At 41.2% G+C, this 23,091-nt stretch overlaps 1 pseudogene; it reads left to right on the top strand.

Moving 5' to 3' along the window:
• The first annotated feature begins 21,284 nt into the window (after positions 1–21,284).
• Positions 21,285–21,849, top strand: LOC125097372 (60S ribosomal protein L9-like; annotated as a pseudogene).
• Positions 21,850–23,091: the final 1,242 nt, after the last annotated feature.

Genomic DNA, 23,091 nt, shown 5'->3' with positions numbered 1-23,091 from the left:
CTATAAGCAGGAAACAGAAGACATTAGTTACTGAGCATAGGGGAAAGGATGGGTAGCTGAAACCAATTCTAACTCCTGGTTAGACTTACTCTTGCCATCAAGCTATCTTCTTGAAGCTGTGATAATACAACCTAAAATTGAGCAAATCATTAAATTTAGAGTCTCTGTCATCTCTTAATGGTGAGGTTAATGAAATGGCCAAAAGGAAATTTGGAAGGGGATAAAGTGTTGGTGAATAAGCTGCAGATGGTTCAGTGGTAGCAACTGTAACAGTAAATTATTACCTCAATATGTTAATTTTCTATTGCTAATGCAACAAATTGCCACAAACTTAGTGACTTAAAACAACATAAATGCATTATCTTACAGCTCTGGAAGTCTGGTATTAAAAATATGTTTCATTGGGTTAAAATCAACATATAAGCAGGAGTGTATTCTTTCTAGAGACTGAAGGGGAGAGTCTGTTTCTTTTCCAGCTTCTAGAAGACCCCTTTCCTCCATCTTCAAAGCCAGCAATATTGAGCTGGGTCTATATGTTGCATCCCTCTAAGCTCCTCTTCCTCCTCCCTCTCACATTTAAAGACCCTTGTGACTTTACTGAGCCACCTGGATGTCCAGGCTATTCACCCTATTGTAAGGTCAGCTAATGAGCAACCTTAATTCCCCTCTGCCATATAACCTATCACATTCACAAGTTCTGGGAATTTGGGCATGAACATCTCTGGGGCAGAGGGAGAAGAGAGAGAAATTATCCTACCCACCACACTTACTAATGTCATTTTAGGTGGAAAATATGATTAGCCGAAAGGCAGAATCTTTTCACAATTTCACAATTTTCACAATCTTTTCACAATTCCAACAGAACCTAGACTTAAACAGATTTTCCTGAAGTGTAGTGACTAGCAGACAGTGCATTTTCAAGGACACTGTCATGGAACTGGAGTAGCAAATCCATTCTGAATACCTTCAAAGATACTCAATATCACAACACTGTTCACTAGCACATTGCAAACTAAAACCACAATTGGATATCACTACATACCCACAGAAAGACTAAAATAAGTAACACTGGTAATGCCAAGTGTTGGTGAGGATGGAGAGCAACTGGATGGAAGGGTCATGCATTCCCAGTGGGAACGTAAAATGGCACAGCCACTGTGCCAAATAGTATGGCTGTCTGTACAAAGTTGACCATTCACTTGTCGTATGATTACCCACTCTACTTCTAGGTATTTACCCAAGATAATGAGAACATATGCTTATACAAAGACATAAATGTTCAGCAACTTTGCAACAGTCCCAAAATGAGAACAATACAAAGAAACAACAGCAGATGAACAGATCAGCAAATGATGCTATGTCCATGCAATGAAATACTACTCACCAGGAAAAAGGAGCACACTACTGACACAAGCAGCAACATAAGTGCATCTAAAAAGCATCTTGATTGTCTACACTTGCAAAAACTCATTGAACTTTGTACTTAAAAATGAGTACATTATACCTTTGTAAAGATGTTTCAAAAAACAATTATGCAAAGGTAATAAATTTTAGAGTACACAGGATCTAAATAGAAGGTTAGTGATCTGGAAGATAGAGTTTAGGAAATCTCAGAATTTATACTCAAATGGTAGAGATAGAAAAATATGAGAGAAAAGTTAAGAAACATGGGAGGTCACCCTTGAGACATAATTGTCTGAAGTTTTAAAGAGAGGAGACATAAAAATGGAAAAGTAATGTCTCCAAAGTTCTCAATGACTATTTTTAATCTTAGAATTATACTCCCAAGCAAATGGCTGTTTCGTTGCAAGGTGGAGGACATTCTTCCAAGGCACCCTAGCCCTCTAGCAACCAGATAGATCTGACCAGTAAGAAGTGATGGTAAGACAGAGAAGGGAGCAGAAAGGTATATGCAGAGTGTTTCCCTCCCTATCTCTCTCTCTGTTCTGTACCATCGCTGGAGTCTTCTCCATTGTCCCAGCTCCTGGTCACTGTTACAGTTCTCCACTAGGTAGCCCTTGCTTCTCAGCTCTGTGAACCCCACTCTTCCTTTTTTTCCTCCAGGGCAATAAATTGCTCTGCTGTTACTCATCTTTGGGTGACTTCATCATTTTAGTATTTGTCTTTTTCTTTGGCTGGTTTTATAAATATGACTGATACTTTGTTATGTTAAGTGCAGCTGTTGGACTCCCTATTCTTCCATCACCTGTAGAACCAATTTCTTCTATTAAATCTCCTCTGTTGAAATACCTAGAATGGTTTCTGTTTTCCCAGCTGGACTCTGATTGATGTTCCCATTATCATCACTCTTATTCTACATTGTGTTGAAGGATCCTAGCCATCATAGTAAAAGAACAAAGCAAAGGTAATCCTAGCCATCACAGTAAGAGAAGAAACAACAGAGGTAAAATTAAGGCCACTCCAAATAAAATATGTTGTAAAAATTTTTTACCTACAAGGACTCAATAAGGCACTTGTAAAGGTATATGTGAAGGAAAATGGTCCTTCAAGGAAGAAATAGCTTCTAGAAAGCTTGAAGAGAACCACTCCCTGTCCCCCACCCCCCACCCAAGAAAAACTTCATTAGAAATAAAAATGAGATAGACATAGAAGAGCTTTAAAAATTCAGGTCATGCTAAAATTTAAAAGACACACAAACCCTCCTTTTTTTCCTTTTGCCCTCCATCCCCATAGAAATGATGGAATATATTTTAAAGTATCTTTAAAGGCATAGATTCCACTCAAAACAAAATAAACATCTCCACAGACCAGAAACACGATGGAAAATACACAGTGGTAAGTGGAGATGAACCCGCAGACTCACCTAACATACAGAGAAGATTTTTTTTTTTACCATGAGATAATTACAGAGCAGAGAATAAAAAGGTGAAGAGATTAAAGAAAGTTCAGAAATGATAATAGATACTGAGAACAAAGATGATCTACTGTTGGCATCCTGAATTTTGAAACAAATGAATGAAACAAAAAATATTCAAATATATCACATAGAAGTGTTCTGCCAAAATGAAGCAAAAACTGAATTTATATATTGAAAAAATACACTGTTTTTCAGGGGGAAATGACACAGAGCTTTCAACATCAAGCCATACTGTGATCAGGATATTGAACTCCAATGATTAAAATGTTATGCGTAATCACTTCTCGGCCTTTTGGCGAAGATCAAGTGTAAAATGTTATGCATAAGAATGAAGTCACCTTAAGGTGCAGGCAGAAACAGATTGGCCTCAGATGTCTCCACAGTAATACTTGGTGCCAAAAAGCAATTAAATAACAGCTATAAAGTTCTAGGGGAAAGAAAGTAGAAGCAAAGAGTATTATACCTAGCCAAGTTGCCTTTCATTTAAAAGCACGAGACAGGTCCTTGTTAATAAATGAAAGAATTTGAAAACCTATGAGCCCTTCATACCCAACTGGATATATGAATCAAAATAAAGAACTTAGTAATGAAGAAGCCATGAGAAAAACCCATGGTGAACACTGAATCTGTCTAAATGTATAATAATTATAAGCAACTATGGTAATTAGAACTATAGAACCAAATGGAAGTGTTTTAAACCTTGGCAAAATTAAAATAAGATAACCAGCAAAATTGGAAGGTGGCAGGGGGGGAGTGAGACTGGTAATTTCTTACCCTTTATTACAGGAAGTCAACTAATAGAATCTAAAATTAGTATGTGTGGTTAAATAAGATAATGACTCTAACTTCTGAATGATTTTTTTTTATAATTGTGTAACTATTTTAGCAGTTTTCAACTTCTTTTCCTTTTGTTAAATTCAATTACATTTATTTTCATTTTAGTTTCTCCTGGTAAATTGGATTTTATAATATAAGTAAAATGAAGTTGAAGACCTTCTGTTAAAAAGTATGATGTAATTTTTATAAAATGCATGCTATCTAGTGATGTACCTCTCCCATCTCTCTGGCCTTCTGGCTCTATGTGTGCATAGGGTGAAGCCTGGGATATAACTCACGGTATGGGATTTGGGGTTATCTCCTAATTTCTCCTTTGTACTTTGCTGAATTGCTTGCATTCTTTAAAATGGTAAAGCAATTAATAAAAAATATATGACCAATAATGGAGCATTGAAATTTTTATCCATTTTTCAAAAAGCAAATGTTATGATACTTACTCTTAGCAAGTAAGCCATTTTCACCAGAGTGCTGTCTTCTCAAGAAAGCCCAATGTCTTTCTTTCAAGATTGAAAATGAGACAGCATATCATTGATAATCCTTTTGAGCAAACCACCAGATATCACTGAAATAGCCTCATGAGCATTATCACTGCCACAAAGAAGTGTTTTCATCTCGTTCCTCATTTCCCAAACTCAGGAGCACCCTTCCCTTTAACAGCCAGACCACTGCCATATGGAAAAAAAGACTCTTGTCTTCACTGCCCATTTCTTCAGAGTACACTGAAAACTCATACTCAATGAGCACAACCACTTGTTCCTAAAATTTTACTATTTTCTTTATATTAAATCAAAGTCAGGAAGCACACAGTTAAGTTCAGCCTGTTCTCTCTGAATAAATCATGTGGTTACTGGCATCCAGAAAAAGCCTCTTTCATTCAAGAAGCAATGTCCTTCTTTGTTGCTTACGGATCTGTGGATAACTTCATTCCTGTCTGTACCATGGCTCAGAAAATAATCGCAAACCAAACACAAGTTTTCTTCCATATGATAAACAAACAAAAATCTGCTGAGCACTTCACATATACTCAACACCTAAAACTGAGCATAGAATCTTCTCTTCAGTGGTCTCACCTACACCATTCTGGATAGCATGCCAGCGATTTTTTCCCCTCTTTTTGCTTTCTCTCCCTACATACTTGTTATTTATGGAACCTGGCTTGCACCTTTCTGAATATAATGTGTTGGTACCAACTCTTGCTAAAAGAGGAAGACTCTGAATCTTGCTTTTGTACTTCGGGAACAGATAGTAGTCCTAGACTCTCCCTAGCAAATAATAGACCACACAATGCAAAGCATTTTTATCAAAAAAAAAGGGGGGGGTGCGGAGCAGTGAATTCACATAACCAGGAAGTCTGGGGGCGGACTTCTGTCACAGTAAAGTCTAAAAGACCAAACTATATCACCAAATTTTGCCTCTCTCTCAACCACTTGGCCCTGTCCTCAGAATTCACTTCACCCTCAATAGGTACATTCCATGGAGCAGAAAATAAAACCACCAGCCCCTTCAGGCTTGCACTTGTGAAAGTGCCCATGGTCTCAGATGAAGGAGATGGAAGTGTCAGAAGTTTCTCCTGCACTGTGTAAGTCCCCCAAGGGGACTCATGGTCCAGCCTGGGTCAGAGCCTACGTCTGAGCCTGGACGAGGAGAAGCCATGATTAACAGCCTCACCAGAATTCTGTGGACTGGGGATAGGTAGTTTTCCAAAGAAAGTTGTGCTGGTCAGACAGGAAAAAGTTGATGTTCACCAAAGTCTTCTATATTTTCCACCAAAAAACCACAACAATTTTGTATGGAAAAGCATTATTTTGTGTTCTGGAGAAACTTTGTGGGTTTACCAGAGTGGTGGGTGTAAAAAATTTCACTGTACCATGCCAGCTCTTAAGAAATGATCCAAATAACCAACATCATGAGCTAGGGGCAAATGACTCATCAATCCTATAAAACCCTTTCAATTTACATGTGGTTCAACCTTAGGAAATCAATTACTCTGTTCCTGGAATTCACAACATTAACATCCATTCCTAACTTTAAAATTTTAAAAATATTTTAGTAAGTTATGAATAGGAAGCCTTAGTAACATGGTAGTAGCAATATCCAAGAAATCTATCATAAATATTTACTTTATAGTGAGATATTAGAAGCATTCATATTTAAGTGAAGAACAGGACACCATTATTATTCAACATTTTCTTGAGACTGTAGTCAATGCAATAACTTCCAAAAAATAAGCAGAGGTTTATTATTGTTAAATATTGTCACTAAGCAGGCAAATGTGTCTACACTTAAAACTAAGACAATAAATTGAAAAATTATTGGACTTAACAAGAGAACAGAGTAAGAGGGCTAAACATAAAATTAACCTATAAAAATCAATCGTTTTCTTATGATTTAAATAAACAATAACTGGAACCTGCCTCATTAGTGCAGTAGGCAGTGTGTCAGCCTCATAAATAAATAGCTAGAAATGTAATTTTTAAAACCCCATTCACAATATCAACAAAACTATATCATACCAAAGGCTAAATGTAATGAAAAAGGGGTATGCTTTGCTTGAAGACAACAATGGTTACAGAAGAACACAGAATATAAATGCATCCACAAATAAAATTTTAAAATAAATAAGTTGGGGCACCTGGGTGGCTCAGTGGGTTAAAGCCTCTGCCTTCAGCTCAGGTCATGATTCCAGGGTTGGGCTCTCTGCTCAGCAGGGAGCCTGCTTCCCCTCCTCTCTCTCTGCCTGCCTCTCTGCCTACTTGTGATCTCTGTCAAATAAATAAATTTTTTAAAAATCTTAAAAAAAATAAAATAAATTCTGAAGCAAATTTTGCAATATATATTACAAAGGATTAATACCCACCACACATAAAAGGAGTCCTAGTAAAAGACAACCCAACTAAAAGTAAGAAAAAAGAATATGAATAAGTGACAAAAAAACACAAATGGAAATTTTTTTTTAGAAAGCCCAGGCATATAAGGAATCAGCATGAAGTGAACACAAGATGGCAAAACAATGTAAAAGATTTGGGGATGGGGGAATATTTTTCACGTGTAAGAACTCAGAAAGGTTATCTCTTATGCATTGTTTCACAGCAAGTTGTTTGGAGACTGGGGTAAAACACAACAAACATGAGGATGTGGAATGTAAGAAGTGGTGAGACCAAACCAAGAGTTCAAGAACAAGAAATGCCAGGTAAAAACAGAGCAGTGGGCCTAGAAAGCAAGTGCTCCACACTAGAACAAGAACTTGGTGAGCTCCCAAAAAGGGGCTTTTAAGAAAACATAAAAAGGTGGGTCACTTGCTAAAATTAACAAGTCAGGAAATGACAGATGCTGGCGAGGATGCGGAGAAAGGGGAACCCTCCTACACTGTTGGTGGGAATGCAAGTTGGTGCAACCACTCTGGAAAACAGCATGGAGGTTCCTCAAAATGTTGAAAATAGAACTACCCTATGACCCAGCAATTGCACTGCTGGGTATTTACCCTAAAGATACAAACGTAGTGATCCAAAGGGGCACGTGCACCCGAATGTTTATAGCAGCAATGTCTACAATAGCCAAACTATGGAAAGAACCTAGATGTCCATCAACAGACGAATGGATAAAGAAGATGTGGTATATATACACAATGGAATACTATGCAGCCATCAAAAGAAATGAAATCTTGCCATTTGTGACGACATGGATGGAACTAGAGGGTATCATGCTTAGCGAAATAAGTCAATCGGAGAAAGACAACTATCATATGATCTCCCTGATATGAGGGATAGGAGATGCAACATGGGGGGTTAAGGGGGTAGGAGAAGAGTAAATGAAACAAGATGGAATTGGGAGGGAGACAATCCATAAGTGACTTTTAATCTCACAAAACAAACTGAGGGTTGATGGGGGGAGGGGGGTTGGGAGGGGGGTGGGATTATGGACACTGGGGAGGGTATGTGCTATGGTGAGTGCTGTGAAGTGTGTAAACCTGGTGATTCACAGACCTGTACCCCTGGGGATAAAAATATATGTTTATAAAAAATAAAATTAATAAAAATTAAAAAAAAAAAAGGTGGGGCACTTGGATGGCTCAGTCGGTTAAGTATCTGCCCTCAGCTCAGGTCATGATCTCAGGGTCCTGGGATAGAGCTCTGCATCGGGCTCCCTGCTCAGTGGAGAGTCTGCTCCTCCTTCTCCTCCCCACTCATGCTCTCTCTCTATATCTCTCTCCCTCTCAAATAAATAAACAAAATCTTTAAAAATTAAATAAATAGGCTAAAATGGATCTCAATAACACATAAGATAGAGGTAAAAGGCAGGAAGATATAAGGATTTAGTGAACAGAAAACATACTTCTAACAAAAAACAAGGACTCCATTAAAAACAAAAAACATCTAAACAAGAAAACTAGAGTCCAAAAAATGCAGCATATTAAAATATGGTGTGTGAGCAATGATGGAGTGTAGGAAGTAGAATCCATTCTTTGTCATTTTTTAAACACCAGGAACATTTGTGGTGAGCAGAATGTGGAGATGCGTGTGCCCTATTCCTTAGAACCTGTGACTATCTTACCCTTCTGCAGCAAAAGGAATTTTGCAGATGTGATGAAGATTATGAAATTTGATATGGGGGAACTACCCTGGATTGTCCAGGTAGACCCCATCTAATCACATGAGTGCTTCGTAGCAGAGACATCTCCAGGCTACAATCGCAGAAAACCATGACGATGGAAGAATGATCAGAGAAATCCAACAACTGGCTTTGGATATGGAGGAAGGAGCCACAAGCCTAGGTAGGTGACCTATAATAGCTGGGAAAGGCAAGGGAATAAATTCATCCATAGAAACCCCAGCAGGACAGCCCTGCTGACACCTTGATTTTAGCCCAGTGAGACCTGTGGAGGACTTCTGACTCCCAAAACCTTAGATTTGTGTTGCTTTAGTCAATCACTAAGCAACTGTGGTGTTTGGGAGGGCACTTAGTCTATGGGAATTTGTAGACTCCAGCAGCTGGAGGCTAATACGCTCTACAAAGTGCAGGAGTCATGACACTGATATGTGACCCCACACTGAAAAGGATTTCATAGTCTCAGTAGCATAAATCTACTTCTGATACCCAACCTTTTAGACTCAACCTACATATACTATAAGACTTGAAGAAGGTTACAGGATAGAAGGCAAACATGAATTATCCAAACAAAAGAACTGAGAAGGTAGAAAGAGCAGTCGATGGAAGCATCCTTACCCTACAAAATAGGAACCCGGAGACCTCACCGAAAGTTGGAGAAATAAGAAAGAAAGATTTAAGTACGAAATGTGAATTACACAAAGGTACTGACAGAGCAACTAAAGATAGTGTTAACTATCAAAAATTAGGATGCAGGGACGCCTGGGTGGCTCAGTTGGTTAAGCGGCTGCCTTCGGCTCAGGTCATGATCCCAGCATTCTGGGATCAAGTCCCATATCGGGCTCCTTGCTCGGCAGGGAACCTGCTTCTCCCTTTGTCTCTGCCTGCCTCTCTGCCTACTTGTGATCTCTCTCTCTCTCTCTCTGACAAATAAATAAATAAAATCTTAAAAAAAAATTAGGATGCAAAGGGAGAAAGTGACATGGGGTAGTATGATATCTAAAATGGAAAACCCAGTAAATAATATAAATGTGGTAGTGTCACAAAATTTTCTGCACACACCATCTAAAGCAGAGAATACGTAACTCCTTTGGGCCTCATCATTCCAGTCCTTCTCCCAATCCCACACCTTTTGGCCAAGGGAAGAAAGAGTTTTTATATTGTTTGACTGAAAGCATACTCTAGACTAATATATCAAACAATTCCTTTAGAAAATATTCAGTCTCTCCTGAGAGTTTCCTTTCCCCCTGATCCCCTGATCATGTGTCTGCAGGAGGAGGTGAGGAGGTGGGGCTGCGGTTCCCTCATGTGTCCTCACTGCACTGGGAAAGGGGGTCCTGCCTCATGCTGGACCTTGGGTGTGCCCTGCGTTTTCCAATTTGGTTCATTTGTTAAGCTCCGCATGTCCGGCACGACGCTCGGCATGAGTCTAAGTCATCTGCTCTTCCAGGTCAGACACCCCATCTGCTCCAGCCCCACCGAGCCCCCCCATCTCAGGTCACAGTGTGTTCTGTCCACATTAGACATTTGGCTGCCCTCTGCATTGATGGTCAGGCACAGAAGCTCTGAACATATGGGTGTACGACCATCTGTTGTGAAATTGCCACTGGCATGTCACTACTAATGATGAAAATACCAAACACCCTCCTTGATTCAAGGAATCCCTTTAATGGCAAGCCCTCAATTACCTGCAGTCCAACACATGCTCTTGAGTGAGCGACAGAGAGGCTATGGCGGCTCTGGCCCCACAAGCACCCAGGGGAGCATGTCACCCATGAGAACACCATCAGCATGTCATGGCAGAAATGTCCAGCATTGCCAGCATGCTTATTTGCGGCAGACGCTGGGTTCTAGTGTGCTCTAGTGTTCCTCCTTCACTTGTTCCACTCACCCAAGAAGCCTCCAAGTCCTGGCAGGCCGGGGCTGGTTCTCATGCACCTTCAGGTCAACCTGGCAGGCCCTACCCTTCACCTAACGAGTGTTGATTTGTCGCCCGAATGTGGGTCTGAGACTACTCTGGACATGTTACCCAATAAAATTATAAATCGGATAGGCTCACAGAAGCTGTCCGTTCTGGCACAGAAGCACAAAAATTAGATGTGACAGCTATTCTCCTATATCAGCTGTGTCATCAACGGAACAAGTGTGGGCTTTGAAATAACATCTAGTGAATAATATCTTGGCTCCATCATTCACTGGTTGTTCAGAAATGAGCAAATCGCTTGGCCTTGCCGATGTTCAGTCTCCTCACTTGTAAAATGGAGATTTAAGAAGGCAAATAAAATTGAAACAAGTTTAAAAAGAAAAGCATTTAAAGCATCTAACACATTTCCTCGTTCATAACAGGTATACAGTGAATAGAGAGTGAATGTTCATTTCTTTTCCCCTCTCTCTTTCCCTCAAAGGGGGGAGGTGTAGATAATATACCCAGAGAAACAGGAGAAGAGTAAACTTCGGGCATCAAAAAAGGTGATGTTTGGGGGCATGTGAGTGGCTCAGCAGGTTGGTTTCAGCTCAGGTCCTGCTACAGAACTCCACAGTGGGCTCTGCACTCAGAGCACAGTCTGCTTGAGATTCTCTTCCTCTCCCCACCCTACCCGTTCCCTCTCTCAAATAAATAAATAAATAAAATCTTGGGGAAAAAAAAAGTGATGTCCGGTAACTGTGGGTCCAGGAGCTGGGTTTCTTTTTGCCTCTGGGTCTGCTGCCCTCGTATAGTTAGGCAGATGGGGAGTGACCGTGGGACTGTCCTTGTGCTGATCTTCCCCCCAAGACTTCCAGTCAGTCTATAGGCTTTGCTGGGGGCTCTGCTGGCCAGGCTCCCAGTGAAGACAAGTGCCCCTTTGTGCCTGTTCCTTCCATTTTTAGAAAGATGACTAATCTGCTCTCTGTCTGAGAGAAATGCTTTATAAATTGTGGTCCTTGCCCAGATCTATGACTAAGTTGCAGGAGCCTGCAAGGTCCACAGGGTCTGGGTACTTCCTGAGATGGCGTCACCGTGGGACTAAAAGCAGGCCATGCACTGCCCTTCCCCTGAGCGTCCACACAGGGAAGAGTCCTCACACCTGGAAAGAAATACCTAGGGATCACCAAGGAAAGGGGCAGAGCTAAAATCCACTCAAGTTCACCTCTTTTTCCCTGAAAAAAAAAAAAAAAATTCTTTTTTTAATGAAACATTATCTAAGGGTTGCTCTTTTGTCTGGGTCACGGGAAAAGTCACGTTACTTTAGAAAGGAAATGAAGTGGCATTTCTTGGCAGCCAATTTTGAATTCTACATTTTAAATCATTCAAAGAGCTTCTGCAGCTGGCGGAAGATAGAAACTTATTTGAAGAGAGGACTGAGAAACTCATCAAAGAATTACAACTCCTTGGGGTAATTTTGATCCTAAATAGGACAGATGCCATCTGTGTGGCATGGTTCCTTCCTTCATTCATTCGTTCATTCAGAAATATTATTAGGCGTGATTGTTGTGAGGGCCCTCTGCTAAGTACTCATGACACAAAGATAGGAGACATGGACATGAACAAATAATTAAAGCACGTGAGACAGATAAAGAATGTATTAGCAGAGCACAACAATTGCTGGGAAGAAAGGCTGCAGAAAGGCTGAGGGGAAGGAGTTGGGGGACATTGCACAGCTTAAGTAAGCCCTGACCTTCTGGGGTAAGGACGAGAAGGTCTCCAGGTGTATCCATGGGGAAGGGCATCCCAATCAGAGAGACCAGTGAGTGGTAAGCCACAGCCCAGATACAGGGAACTGCAATCAATGTTCTGGAATATGGAAATACAAGATAGTAATGGAAAAGTGGTGACAGATGAGGCTGGAGAGGTAATGCTGGGTCACAACGTGAGAGGCATGGAATGCTAGATTATGGACTTTGGACTTCACCCTGTGGGTTATTGGAATCCACTGAAGAATGCTCAGTAGAAGCATAAAATGATGTGGTCTAAGTTGCATTTTAGAGTGTAGTCTGGAATCAGGAAGAATGGAGCCTAAGAGATCAGCAAAAACAGTGTTATAATAATCCAGTAAAGAGGCAATCATGGCCACAGGTACAAAGGAGGGGACAGATTGTAGAACTTGGTGACCACTGGACTAGAAAGTGAGGGGCTCCCAAGTCTCAGACTCAAGAAGCAGATTTGGGCATGAGTGCATATGGCTGTTGAAAATGTAGTTGGTGAGGTTGTTCTCAGCACAACAGAGAAGTGTATATAAACACAGAGGTTTGGGAGTCAGCACACACAGTACAGGTGGTAGCTGAATCCTTAGGCATAATGAGGTCATTTCCAGGGGGGATACATGGAGCCTGGACCTCTCAAAGCCAAATATGGCAATAGATGTGTTTGGTTTGGCTCCCATAATGCTTTTAAACATTAAAATTTCCTGCCAATAATTAAAAGCTGTGAGATATATCAAAGAAACAAAATTAGAAGTTCTGACTTTTTTTGAAAAAGCAAAAGATCTGACAACATAGTAACAACTGGCTGGTTGATCAGCCAGTGTCCCTTTACCCCCCTGTCCAGCTTCACTCACTCATTACCACCTGTTTGGTCTCTGAAAACCTGATTTGCAAAGAAAGGGCTATAGAACAAGCACAGTAAGGGGCTGGCAGCAGCTGCCACCTGGACGCTACCCAAAGACATGCACGTCCCAATCTCCAGAACCTCTGAAGAGGCAAAGGGGACAGCAGATGGACTCAAGTTGCTCAGAGTTGTGCGGATTACCCCAGTGGGGTCAGTCTAGTCACAAAGTCTTCAAAATCGGAAGGGGGAGGCAGAAGAGGAAGTCGTAGTGACGCAGCATGAGAAGGACTCAGCCCCAGATTGCTGGTTGGAAGATGGATGAGGGCCATGAGCTTCTGGGAACTAGGAAAGGCAAGGAAATAGACTCCCCTCTAGAGCCTCCAGAAGGAAACACAGCCCCCGCTGACACCTTGATTTTAGCCCAGTGAGATCTGTGTATATCAGTTCTGATGTACAAAACTGCACAATAACTTTGTGTTATTTCAAGCCACTAAGTTTGAGGTTATGACAGCCATAGAAAACTAGCACACAGCTGAAAGAAAATTAGTAGCCAGGAAAAGAGACTGAGAAAAAAACAGGAGAGAACCAGAGGGAGCATAGTTAGATAATCAAGAGAGGACCCATTTTCAAGAATATGCCGTCCAATGACACTTTCATGGCAAGTCCAGTTCTGAGGAAGGGTGCAATATACCAGTGATGTCCAAACCGAGGGGAACACATCAGATCCACTCTGGAACATTGTTAGGGAGATCAGTCCCAGCGCCCACCCTAGGCTACCGCCCTCCACCTACGCAGATCCAGGTTTAGCCATCACTGAATGAGATGAACCGGCTTTTTACTAGATTAAATGAGTACTTTGCGTTTGTTGACTTAGCTCTTACTCTTAAGGCTCCTTGTAGCCTTTTAACAGAAGAAAGCCCATTTGAAATTTAATGCCACATTTTATTAAAGCTATTTATCTGCACGATTTTTGTCCCTAGGTGGATAATAAACTCCTTGCAGATGGTAGGTGCTTGCCAAATATTTGCTGAGTGCCTAAATGAAATGGATGTAGCCACGGGAGGACTCTGCTGTTTTCTAGAGCCAGCAGGAAGAGCAGAGATTGTTTATCTCTTAAGCCTCTATAAATTAAACAATTTGGGTTATTTATGCACTTGCACTTGTTATATGGATGAAGTTGTAATATTCTCCTAGATGTCTAGAATCCTCGACTACTCACCAGGTCATCAGAACAAGCCAGGATTAATTCCCAGAGCGCTCCTGGAACAGTTGACAAGGTACCTCCTTTCAGTCTCATTCCTGAAATGACCTTAGGTAATAGTACACTATCCTCCATAAAATGAAATCTATCTCTCACCTAATCCTGGAGGTTGCAGAGAAAATTCCAGTTTAATACCCAAAATCACTGAGCTAAGAGTGTCAGCCTCAGAGCCACGGTGGCCATCCTCCACTTGGTATAACTCTGAAGGTCAAAATGTGACATCAGTGTGGGCCCTGGACACACTGGCTAACGGAGACATGATCTACTTTACCACCAGCAGCAAATTACCAAGGCCAAGGAGAGTATTGTGCTGCTGTAGTCCCAATGTGGGAAAAGAATTCCAAATTCTGTTAACAGAAGGTTAGGACTGAAGCAGAGATTTCAGGCAAAGGGAAGAGCCATGAGCTGAGATCTAGAAAGCGGATTCTAGAAGCTTCTGAGGGACATCCTGCCTTCCGGGAAGAAGGGGTATCGATCAACTGTATGGACTGTAATAAGAGTGGCTGACAGAGAGTGTTACATGCATTCGAGCCAAGCATGTCAGGAATGAGTATGACAGCACAGAAATCGTTGGAATGGAAGCCACGTTGCAGTGTGTTAAGAATATGCTTTTGAAAAGCTCAGATGAGATAGGAAAGTAGGTCAGGGTGCTAGAAAGAAATGCCATAATAAAGGAAGATTTTTATTTTGTTGGTATGTGCTTGCTTCTATTTTTAGGATTAAGAGGACTCAGAAATATATACAATCTGAGGAAGGGAGAGGCTTAAAACACAGGAAAGAAAATGAAAAAGGAACAAAGATGGAGCTGAAGTGGAGAGATGGGACCATCAACACTAGGCACAGGTAGGGTTAGTCAAGAAATATCTCTTGAGAACTTACTATGCGCCAGGCACTCTCCGAAGTGCCGGGAACGAACAATGCAGACACAGACGCCGTCCTTCCCTGCTGACATTTACAGTCTAGAAGAGCGTACTTCCCTTCGGTCCCCTTTAGTTGTGAGGGACAGAAGCCAACCAGCTTAAGGGGAAAAGAGAGTTAACTCACGAAACTGAAAAAAAAAAAAAAACCAGGCATGACTGCTTCTAAAGAGTGATTGAAATATTACAGGATTCTCTCTGCCTCCCACTTGGTTTCATTTTTCTCAAGCAGCCTGTACCCCTGTGGTAGCAGAGATGGTGTCCACCATCTCCATCATGACATGGTCTATAACACCTAGAGTCTTGGTAAAATTAATAGACCACATCTCAGGGGCTCTGCCAAGCGCCTGTGGATTGACTCTGAAGAGATAAGGCACCAGAGTGAACGATGTTGAAGATGCAGAGATTCGAGGATGGGAAAGGGGATGCCTAGAAAACGGCTTTTCTCAGAAAATTGGAAGCCAGTCCATATGCAGAGAAGGTGGGGCAGAGGTAAGTTAGGGGGTATGTGGAAAAGGGTCAAGGCTTGGAAGAGTAGCTGAGGAAAATAGGAAAAGTGGAAGACTCTTGCCAAAAGGATGATTAAGGGTTAACCAATTTGGAAAACCATGAATTTGTCATGGCCCTAAGCTGCCCAGCTATATAATTTTCTCTGCAGGTGCAGCCCTGAATAATGACAGCTGTGGCCATTTGTGTAGAAAGGCGCAGTGAGGAGCCCAATCTTCCTACCCATTCTGGGAGAACTTGGCTATTGCGCAGACCCCCAGGAGTCCAGGAGCGGTGTTTGTACAAGGGCTCCCAAGGCTCTCAGGAAAGAAGGACAGAGTGTGGCCTTGTAGGACACTGAATTTAGGCAATGCAACCTCCCACATCTCAGGAAACCACCTACTAAGCCCAGGACACTCACTTGATGGCACAAGGATGCCCAGACATTAGATCTCTCCTGGACCGCATCTCCTTGAAAAGGAAAAATGTACAGTTTGCACTTCTGGCTGCTACCTGGCAAATGCTTCATGGCCTTGGCCCTGGTACATTTTTCCCTCCAAATTGTTAAGGAATTAACTTTTCTTATGCTCCCCCCAAACACCAAGCACTTTAAGTTTGATGTCCCCTTTAGCCCTGTCATCATATTGCTAAAATGGCTATGACTACCCTAGTGTTATAGAAGAGGATGTTAAAACTCAAGATGCTGCTAAACTTGCCCAAAGTGACACAGCTAGCAAGGAGAGGCCCTGGGGTATGGAAAGGCCATTCTTTCGTCTCTTACTTGTGCTCCTGTCTTCCATCATTGGGTTTCCCAGAACACCATTTGCTACACTGGGAGCCACGGATTTCTGGAGGTCCTCAAATGTATTCTCAAGGTCTGTGAGAAGGCTTTCTGCCTTTGCTTGGGTTTCAGAGACATTGGCCTACAGAATGGTGCTCACTTGCAGGGAGCTGCCTCCTCGCCCTGAGCAGGTGTGGACGGGAACTTCGGGGGCAAGTACTGAGCTTGTCATTGTGTGGGTTGCGAAGGGCGTGGGCCCCCCTGGCTTACCATAGCCGTGCCTTTGCCAGGAATGTGTCAGAAGGGGGATGGCAGTGGCTTCCAAGGAAGCCAGGAGGAGATATGCAAGCTGCCAAGTGGAAAATACCAAGGACAGTAATGATCACAGCAGAAAACAAAACAAAACAAAACAAAACTTCATTTGCCTTCAAAAGGCAAAGTCCAGGGGGCTTGGAGCTTTGCTTATAACACTTGAGGAAGCCCAGACCAAACACCATTGCCAGTGTCACCCCTCCCACACTTGTTCCCAGGACCAATGGAAAGAGTGAGATTCAAAGGTTAGGGCTACATAGAACATTACATTTTAAAAGTACCTCTACTTTAAAAAAAAAAAAAAAACAAAAAACTTTTACTCCTTCGCAAAGCTCCTCCAGTAAGCTATTATTAAGCCCATCTTATAGGGGAAGAAATAGAGCTCAGAATGGAAGGTCACAGGACAGTAGCAGGGGCAGAATCAATTGCTGGACCTTCCAGGGCAGGTTGCTTCCACTGAGCCCACTCGAAATACCTTTCCCAGCAGTACTAGAAGACATCAGCATGGAGGTCAACTGCCATCTCCTTGAGTTATCTAATTAATATACTTTCAAGAAAAAAAGTGTGAAAAAAAAATATATATATGTATGTATATACATATATATACCTTTATATATATATACATATATATGTATGTATATATATATGTATATACATATATATATATTTCCAGATCAACATGCTATTTTCTCCTCCTGCAAATACCGAGTCAACAGATGTTTCACAATGGAATATTCTGGACAATGAAATAAAGGTCTTTAATGCTCCACATCTGGTTGATGGTAAGTTTTCTCTGCCTCCTCGCCAGGCGAGGCCCTTCCTTAAATAAAGCCGAATGTGTAATTTGTTCTCATCGCTGTGGCGAGCGCAGGTAAGGCTTCGGAAACAGAAGGAAACAAAACCAGATTTTGGAAACCACCGCATTTGTCAGGGAATGCCCTTCCTTTGGTCCTTCCTACCAGGTTTTGCTTTCTGGATGATCCCCAGTGGAGACATCCGTACCCATCGAGGGCCGAGAGCTGGCAGCACTGGGGCCAGCGCCACTGGCTAATAGGGTTTGTTTGACCCCCACAATTGTTGGGAGTTTGTTTCCCATGTTTTTCAAATGGTTACTTAGTAACCAGTATTTAAAATTTGCTTAAGACAATTTAAAAAAAAATCAGATCTGACCCAACTCAAACACAAACACCATGATTAGAAAATGGACAAAGACTTGAACAGACTTTGCTCCAAAGAAGATACATGAGTGGCCAACAAGCCCACGAAAAGATGCACCTCATGAATCATGAGGGAAATAAAAATCAAAACCACAAGGAGATACCACTTCCCACCCATTAGGTTAGCTAATTACAGAAGGAGGAGGGGGAGGAAGAGAAAAGGAAATGACAAGAGTTGGTTAGGACGTGGAAAATTGGAACTCCTGTGTACTGCTAGAGGAAATGTAAAATGGGGTAGCCACCGAGGAAAATAGCATGGCAATTCCTCACAAATATTGAAAATAGAATTACCACACAATCCAGCAATTCTAATTCTGAGTCATACCCAATATAACTAAAAGCAAGAATTCAATCAGATATGTGTATTCTCCTGTTCATGGAGCATTATTCATAATAGCCAAAAGATGGAAGCAACCCAAAAGTCCAGTGAGAGATAAATGGATATGCATAATGTGATATATGCATACATGGAAGAGTGTTCAGCCTTAAAAAGGAAGAAAATTTTACCACATGGTATCACATGGATAAACCTTAAAGACATTATGCTAAAGAGAAATAAGCCAGTCTCAAAACAAAAAATGTGATTCCACCAATGTGAGGTACCTGGAGTAGTAAATTCATAGAGAAAGTCATTTCAGGCAGGACCCCACCATATTTTCTGAGCAAGGAACATTCTCCTGCATGTGAGAGCTTTTCCTGGGCCTGGTTGGTCAGATGAAGGCCTCTTATACCACATGCTATCTGACCTGGGACCCAGGTAGCCTGGAGATTTCACAAATTCCTCCAGCCAGGGCAAGAAACCCAGGAGCACAGTCTCCAGTTCTGTATGTAAGGAGCTTGGAAATCACCATTCTGTCCCCATAACATATAAAATGTAAAACAAACTAAAAAATAAACAATGCTTCTTGAACATTTGAAGAGACAGGAGGACAAGGCAAACCACTACCTCTAATATAGGAGAGACAGACAAATACAGGAAATCACAGCTTACCTGAGCAGACTCTTGAGTAGAAACCACCATGGGAACCAGCGCCAGGGTGGGAAAAGCTGACTTGCAATTAATGAATTATAGAAGGCTCAGTGTGGGCAGGTCTGAGAGTTAAAAGCTACAGAACCTAGTTTTAGACATGCCCCCAAACTGTTATGAGTTTTAACTCCAATACCTGACCAGGTTCTCATAGTAAATAGCCTAGAAAAATCCCCTGGGGCTTCTTGGGGGGCGGGGGGGGGGGCGCATTTTGAAACACACCAGAGCTCTCCATTCTCAACAAGTCCTGCGGGCAGGAGAAACTAATTAACCAGAAACTAACCTGCTGAGGTAATATGAGAAATTAACTGGCCTGGGGGAAGAGAAATACCTAACTCCAGATAGCCCACCCTGTCCCACCTAAAGGGGGGAGGGATGTGTGGAGGAAAAAAACCTGAGAAATACTTGTGTAGTTCAAAGGCCAGAGACCTCCAATCACTAAGAGATGGAGACCTAATCCTAGGGCTGTAAAACTCTCCCTCCCTCTCCACACCTCACACCACATCACTAAAGGCCCATTGATAGCAGTTCATTTTACTTGGTACATCTGTCCAGTTATCAAGAAAAAATTACAAGGCATACTAAAAGGCAAAAAAAAATTTTTTTGAAGAGACAGAGCAAATCGCCAAACCAGACATGGCAGGGATGTTAGAATTATCAGACTGGGGCTTTAAAACAGCTAGGACTGGTTCTAAGGAGTAAGTAGACAGCATGAAAGAATGGAAGGGCAATGTAAGCAGAGAGAAGGAAATCCTAAGAAAGAACCAAAAAGAAAAGCTAGAGATTAAAAAAAAACACACACTCTAAGAGAAGCGAAGAACACCTCTGATGGGCTCTTTTTAGTAGACTGGGCACAGCAGAGGAAAGAATCCCTGAGCTTAAGGATGTATATCAGTAGAAATTTCCAAAACTGAAAAGTAAAGAATAAAGATTGAAAAAAATAGGAAAGACTATCCAAGGACTATGGGACAACTGCAAAAGATGTAACATATATGTAGTGAGAACATCAAAAAAAGAAGAAATTGAGAAAGGAACAGAAGAAATATTGAAACAATAATGAATCAGAATTTCCCAAGTTTATATCCAGGAAACTCAGAAACCCCAAGCAGGATGCATGCGACAAACAAACAAAAACCGCCTATATTTAGGTATAATATTTTCAAATGACAGAAAATCAAAAGTGAAGAAGAAGTCCTGAAAAAAGCCAGAAGGGGAGAGGGAAAGCTTACCTATAGAGAAACAAAGATAAGAATTATATTCACCTTTTCCTCAGAAATCATCCTAGTCCATCCAAATAGACCAAACATTCTAGAATTCTGAACCCTACAAAATTAGCATTTAAATTTAAATTAGCATTTAAAACCAAAAGAGAAATAAAAATTTCCTCAAACAAAAGTGGAAGGAATGTTTTACCAACAGACCTGTCTTACAAGAAGTGTTAAAAGAACTTCTTTAGAGAGGAGAATAATATAGATTAGAAATTAGGATCTACATAAAGAAAGGAAGAACATCAGAGAAGAAACAGTGAAGATAAAATAAAAACTTCTAATTTTCTTATTCTTAATTGATCTTGCCAGATAACAGTTTGTTCACTACCCGGGAATTAATCTAGACATAGACCTTACACCTTCACAGAAATTAAAATGAATCACAGACCTAAATATAAAGCACAAAACTATAAAACTCCTGCAACTCCACATTGGAGAGAACCTAGATGACCTTGGACATGGAAATGACTTTTAAATACAAACCAAAGGCACAATCCATGAAAGAAAAAATTGGTAAATATATTTCGTTAAAATTAAAAACTTCTGGGGACACCTGGGTGGCTCAGCTGGTAAGCATCAGACACTTGATTTCTGCTCAGGTCACGATCTCAGGGCTGTGAGATCGAGCATCACATCAAGCCCCATTTTGGGCTCCACGATGGGCATAGAACCTGCTTAAGATTCTCTCTCTCCCTTTCCCTCTCCCTCTCCGTCTGCCCCTCCTCCACTGACACTCTCTCCCCCACCTCAAAAAAACAAAACAAAACAAAACAAAAAGAACCTCTGTTCTGTGAATATTCTCAAGAAGGGTGACTAATACTACTTTTTTTAATCTTTATTTTTTAAAGTAATCTCTACACCCAGTGTGGGGCTCAAAGTCACTACCCCAATATCAAGAGTCACATGGTCCACTGACTGAGCCGGTCAGGCACCCCAAACTTCTGCTGTGTAAGGCAATGATAAGAAAATGAGACGACAACCCAGAGACTGGGAGCATACTTTGTAACAGATACATCTGATAAAGCACTGTTACCCAAAATATACAAAGATCGCTTAAAAACTGACAATATGAAAAGGAACAACCTAGTTAAAATGGGCCACCTCTTAACAGACAACTCACCAAAGAAGACCTAGAGATGACAAGCATATGAGCTCTTCGCCACATCTGCAATGGGCAGCAATCAGAAGACTGACATTCCAGAAAATGTCAACATCACTCTGAAGGGCTGCACAGCTATTGTGAAGAGCCTCAGAAGAGCCCTGGGGAAGGCCTTCCAGCGCATCAGTATAAAACTCCGTCTTCTTGGAAAGAAAAAGAAGAGGCTCTGGGTTAACAAACAGTGGGGAAATAGAAAGGAAATGGCTACTGTTCATACTTTCCGTAGTTACATACAGAACGTGATCAAGGGTGTTACACTGGGTTTTTGTTACAAGATGAGGTCTATGTATGCTCACTTCCCCCATCAATGTCATTAGTCAGGGGAATAGGTCTTTGACTGAAGTCCAAAATTTCTTGGGTGACAAATACATCTGCAGTGTTTGGATGAGGCCAGACATCGCTTGGGTTCAATGTCTCGTGCCCAGAAAGATGAGTTAATTCTGGAAGGAATGCTCAACTTACATCAAATTTAGCTTTGATTCAGCAAGCCACAACAGTTGAAAACAAGGCTATCAGAAAATTTGAGGATGGATCCATGTCTCTGAAAAAGGAATAGCTCCTCAGGCTGATGAATAACTTCTAAGTTGTTCAGGAACAGAAATAAAATGATAGATGATTCTTGGGACCTAGTTGTGATATTTTAAAGATACAGTAAATGTGCTGTTCTTTTTGAGAAAGCATATCAAAAGTTGCTCCACATCATATGTCATCAGGAGAAGGCACATTAAAAGCATGATGAGATACTACACACACCTATCTAGAATGGCCAAAATCCACAACACTGACAACACTAAATGTTGGTGGGGTAGGGAGCAACAGGACCTCTCAGACATTGGTTGAGAGAATGCAAAATACATAGTCACTTTGAAACACAATTTGGCAGTTTCTTACAAAACTAAACATACTCTTACTGCATGATCCAGCAAACCATGCTCCTTGACATTTGCCTAAAAGAATTGAAAACTTACATCCACACAAAAACCTGCACAAGAATGTTTATGACAGCTGTTCTCAGAATTGTAAGAGCTTAGAAGCAACCAAGATGTCCTTCAGTAAGGGAACAGATAAATAAACTGAGGTCCATTCAGACAGTGGAGTATTATCCAGTGCTAAGAGAAAACGAGTTATCAAGCCATAAAAGGACACAGAGAAAACTTAAATGCATACTGCTTAAGTGAAAGAAGCCAATCTGAAAAGCTACATACTATATGATTCCAACTATATGACATCCTAGAATAGCAAAACTATGGACATGGTCATTGCCAGGGGTTAATGTAGGGAAAGGGTTGAATAGGTGGATCACAGAGGATTTTTAGGGCAATGAAAAACTCTGTATGATACATGTCATTATACATTCATTCAAACCCATTGAACACACAATGCCAAGGGAGAACCCTAATGGATGATCACCAGAGGGGATGGGGGGGGGGTGGAAGGATGGTGAAGAGGAGTGGGAAATACAAGCTTGCTTCCAGTTGTGGAATGACTAAATCATGGGAATAAAAGGCACAGCATAGGGAATACAGACAATGGCATTGTAATAAGGTCATGTGGTAATAGACGGTAGCTACACTTGCGGTGAGCACAGCATATCATATAGAGAAGTGGAATCACTATGTTGTACACCTGAAAGTAATGTAATATCGTGTGTCAAATGTTCAAAAACAAAAAAAGTGAGCCCTAATGTAAACAATAGACTTTGAATGATTTTGACACGTCCATGAAGACCCATCCATGTAATGAATATCTAACTCTGGTTGCAGATGTTGATAATAGGAGAGGCTAAGCATGTGGGGGGGACAGGAAGGTATATAGAAA

Source organism: Lutra lutra, chromosome 4, assembly GCF_902655055.1.
Source record: "Lutra lutra chromosome 4, mLutLut1.2, whole genome shotgun sequence".
NCBI lineage: Eukaryota > Metazoa > Chordata > Mammalia > Carnivora > Mustelidae > Lutra > Lutra lutra.
This window is presented reverse-complemented; position numbering and strand designations above follow the sequence as displayed.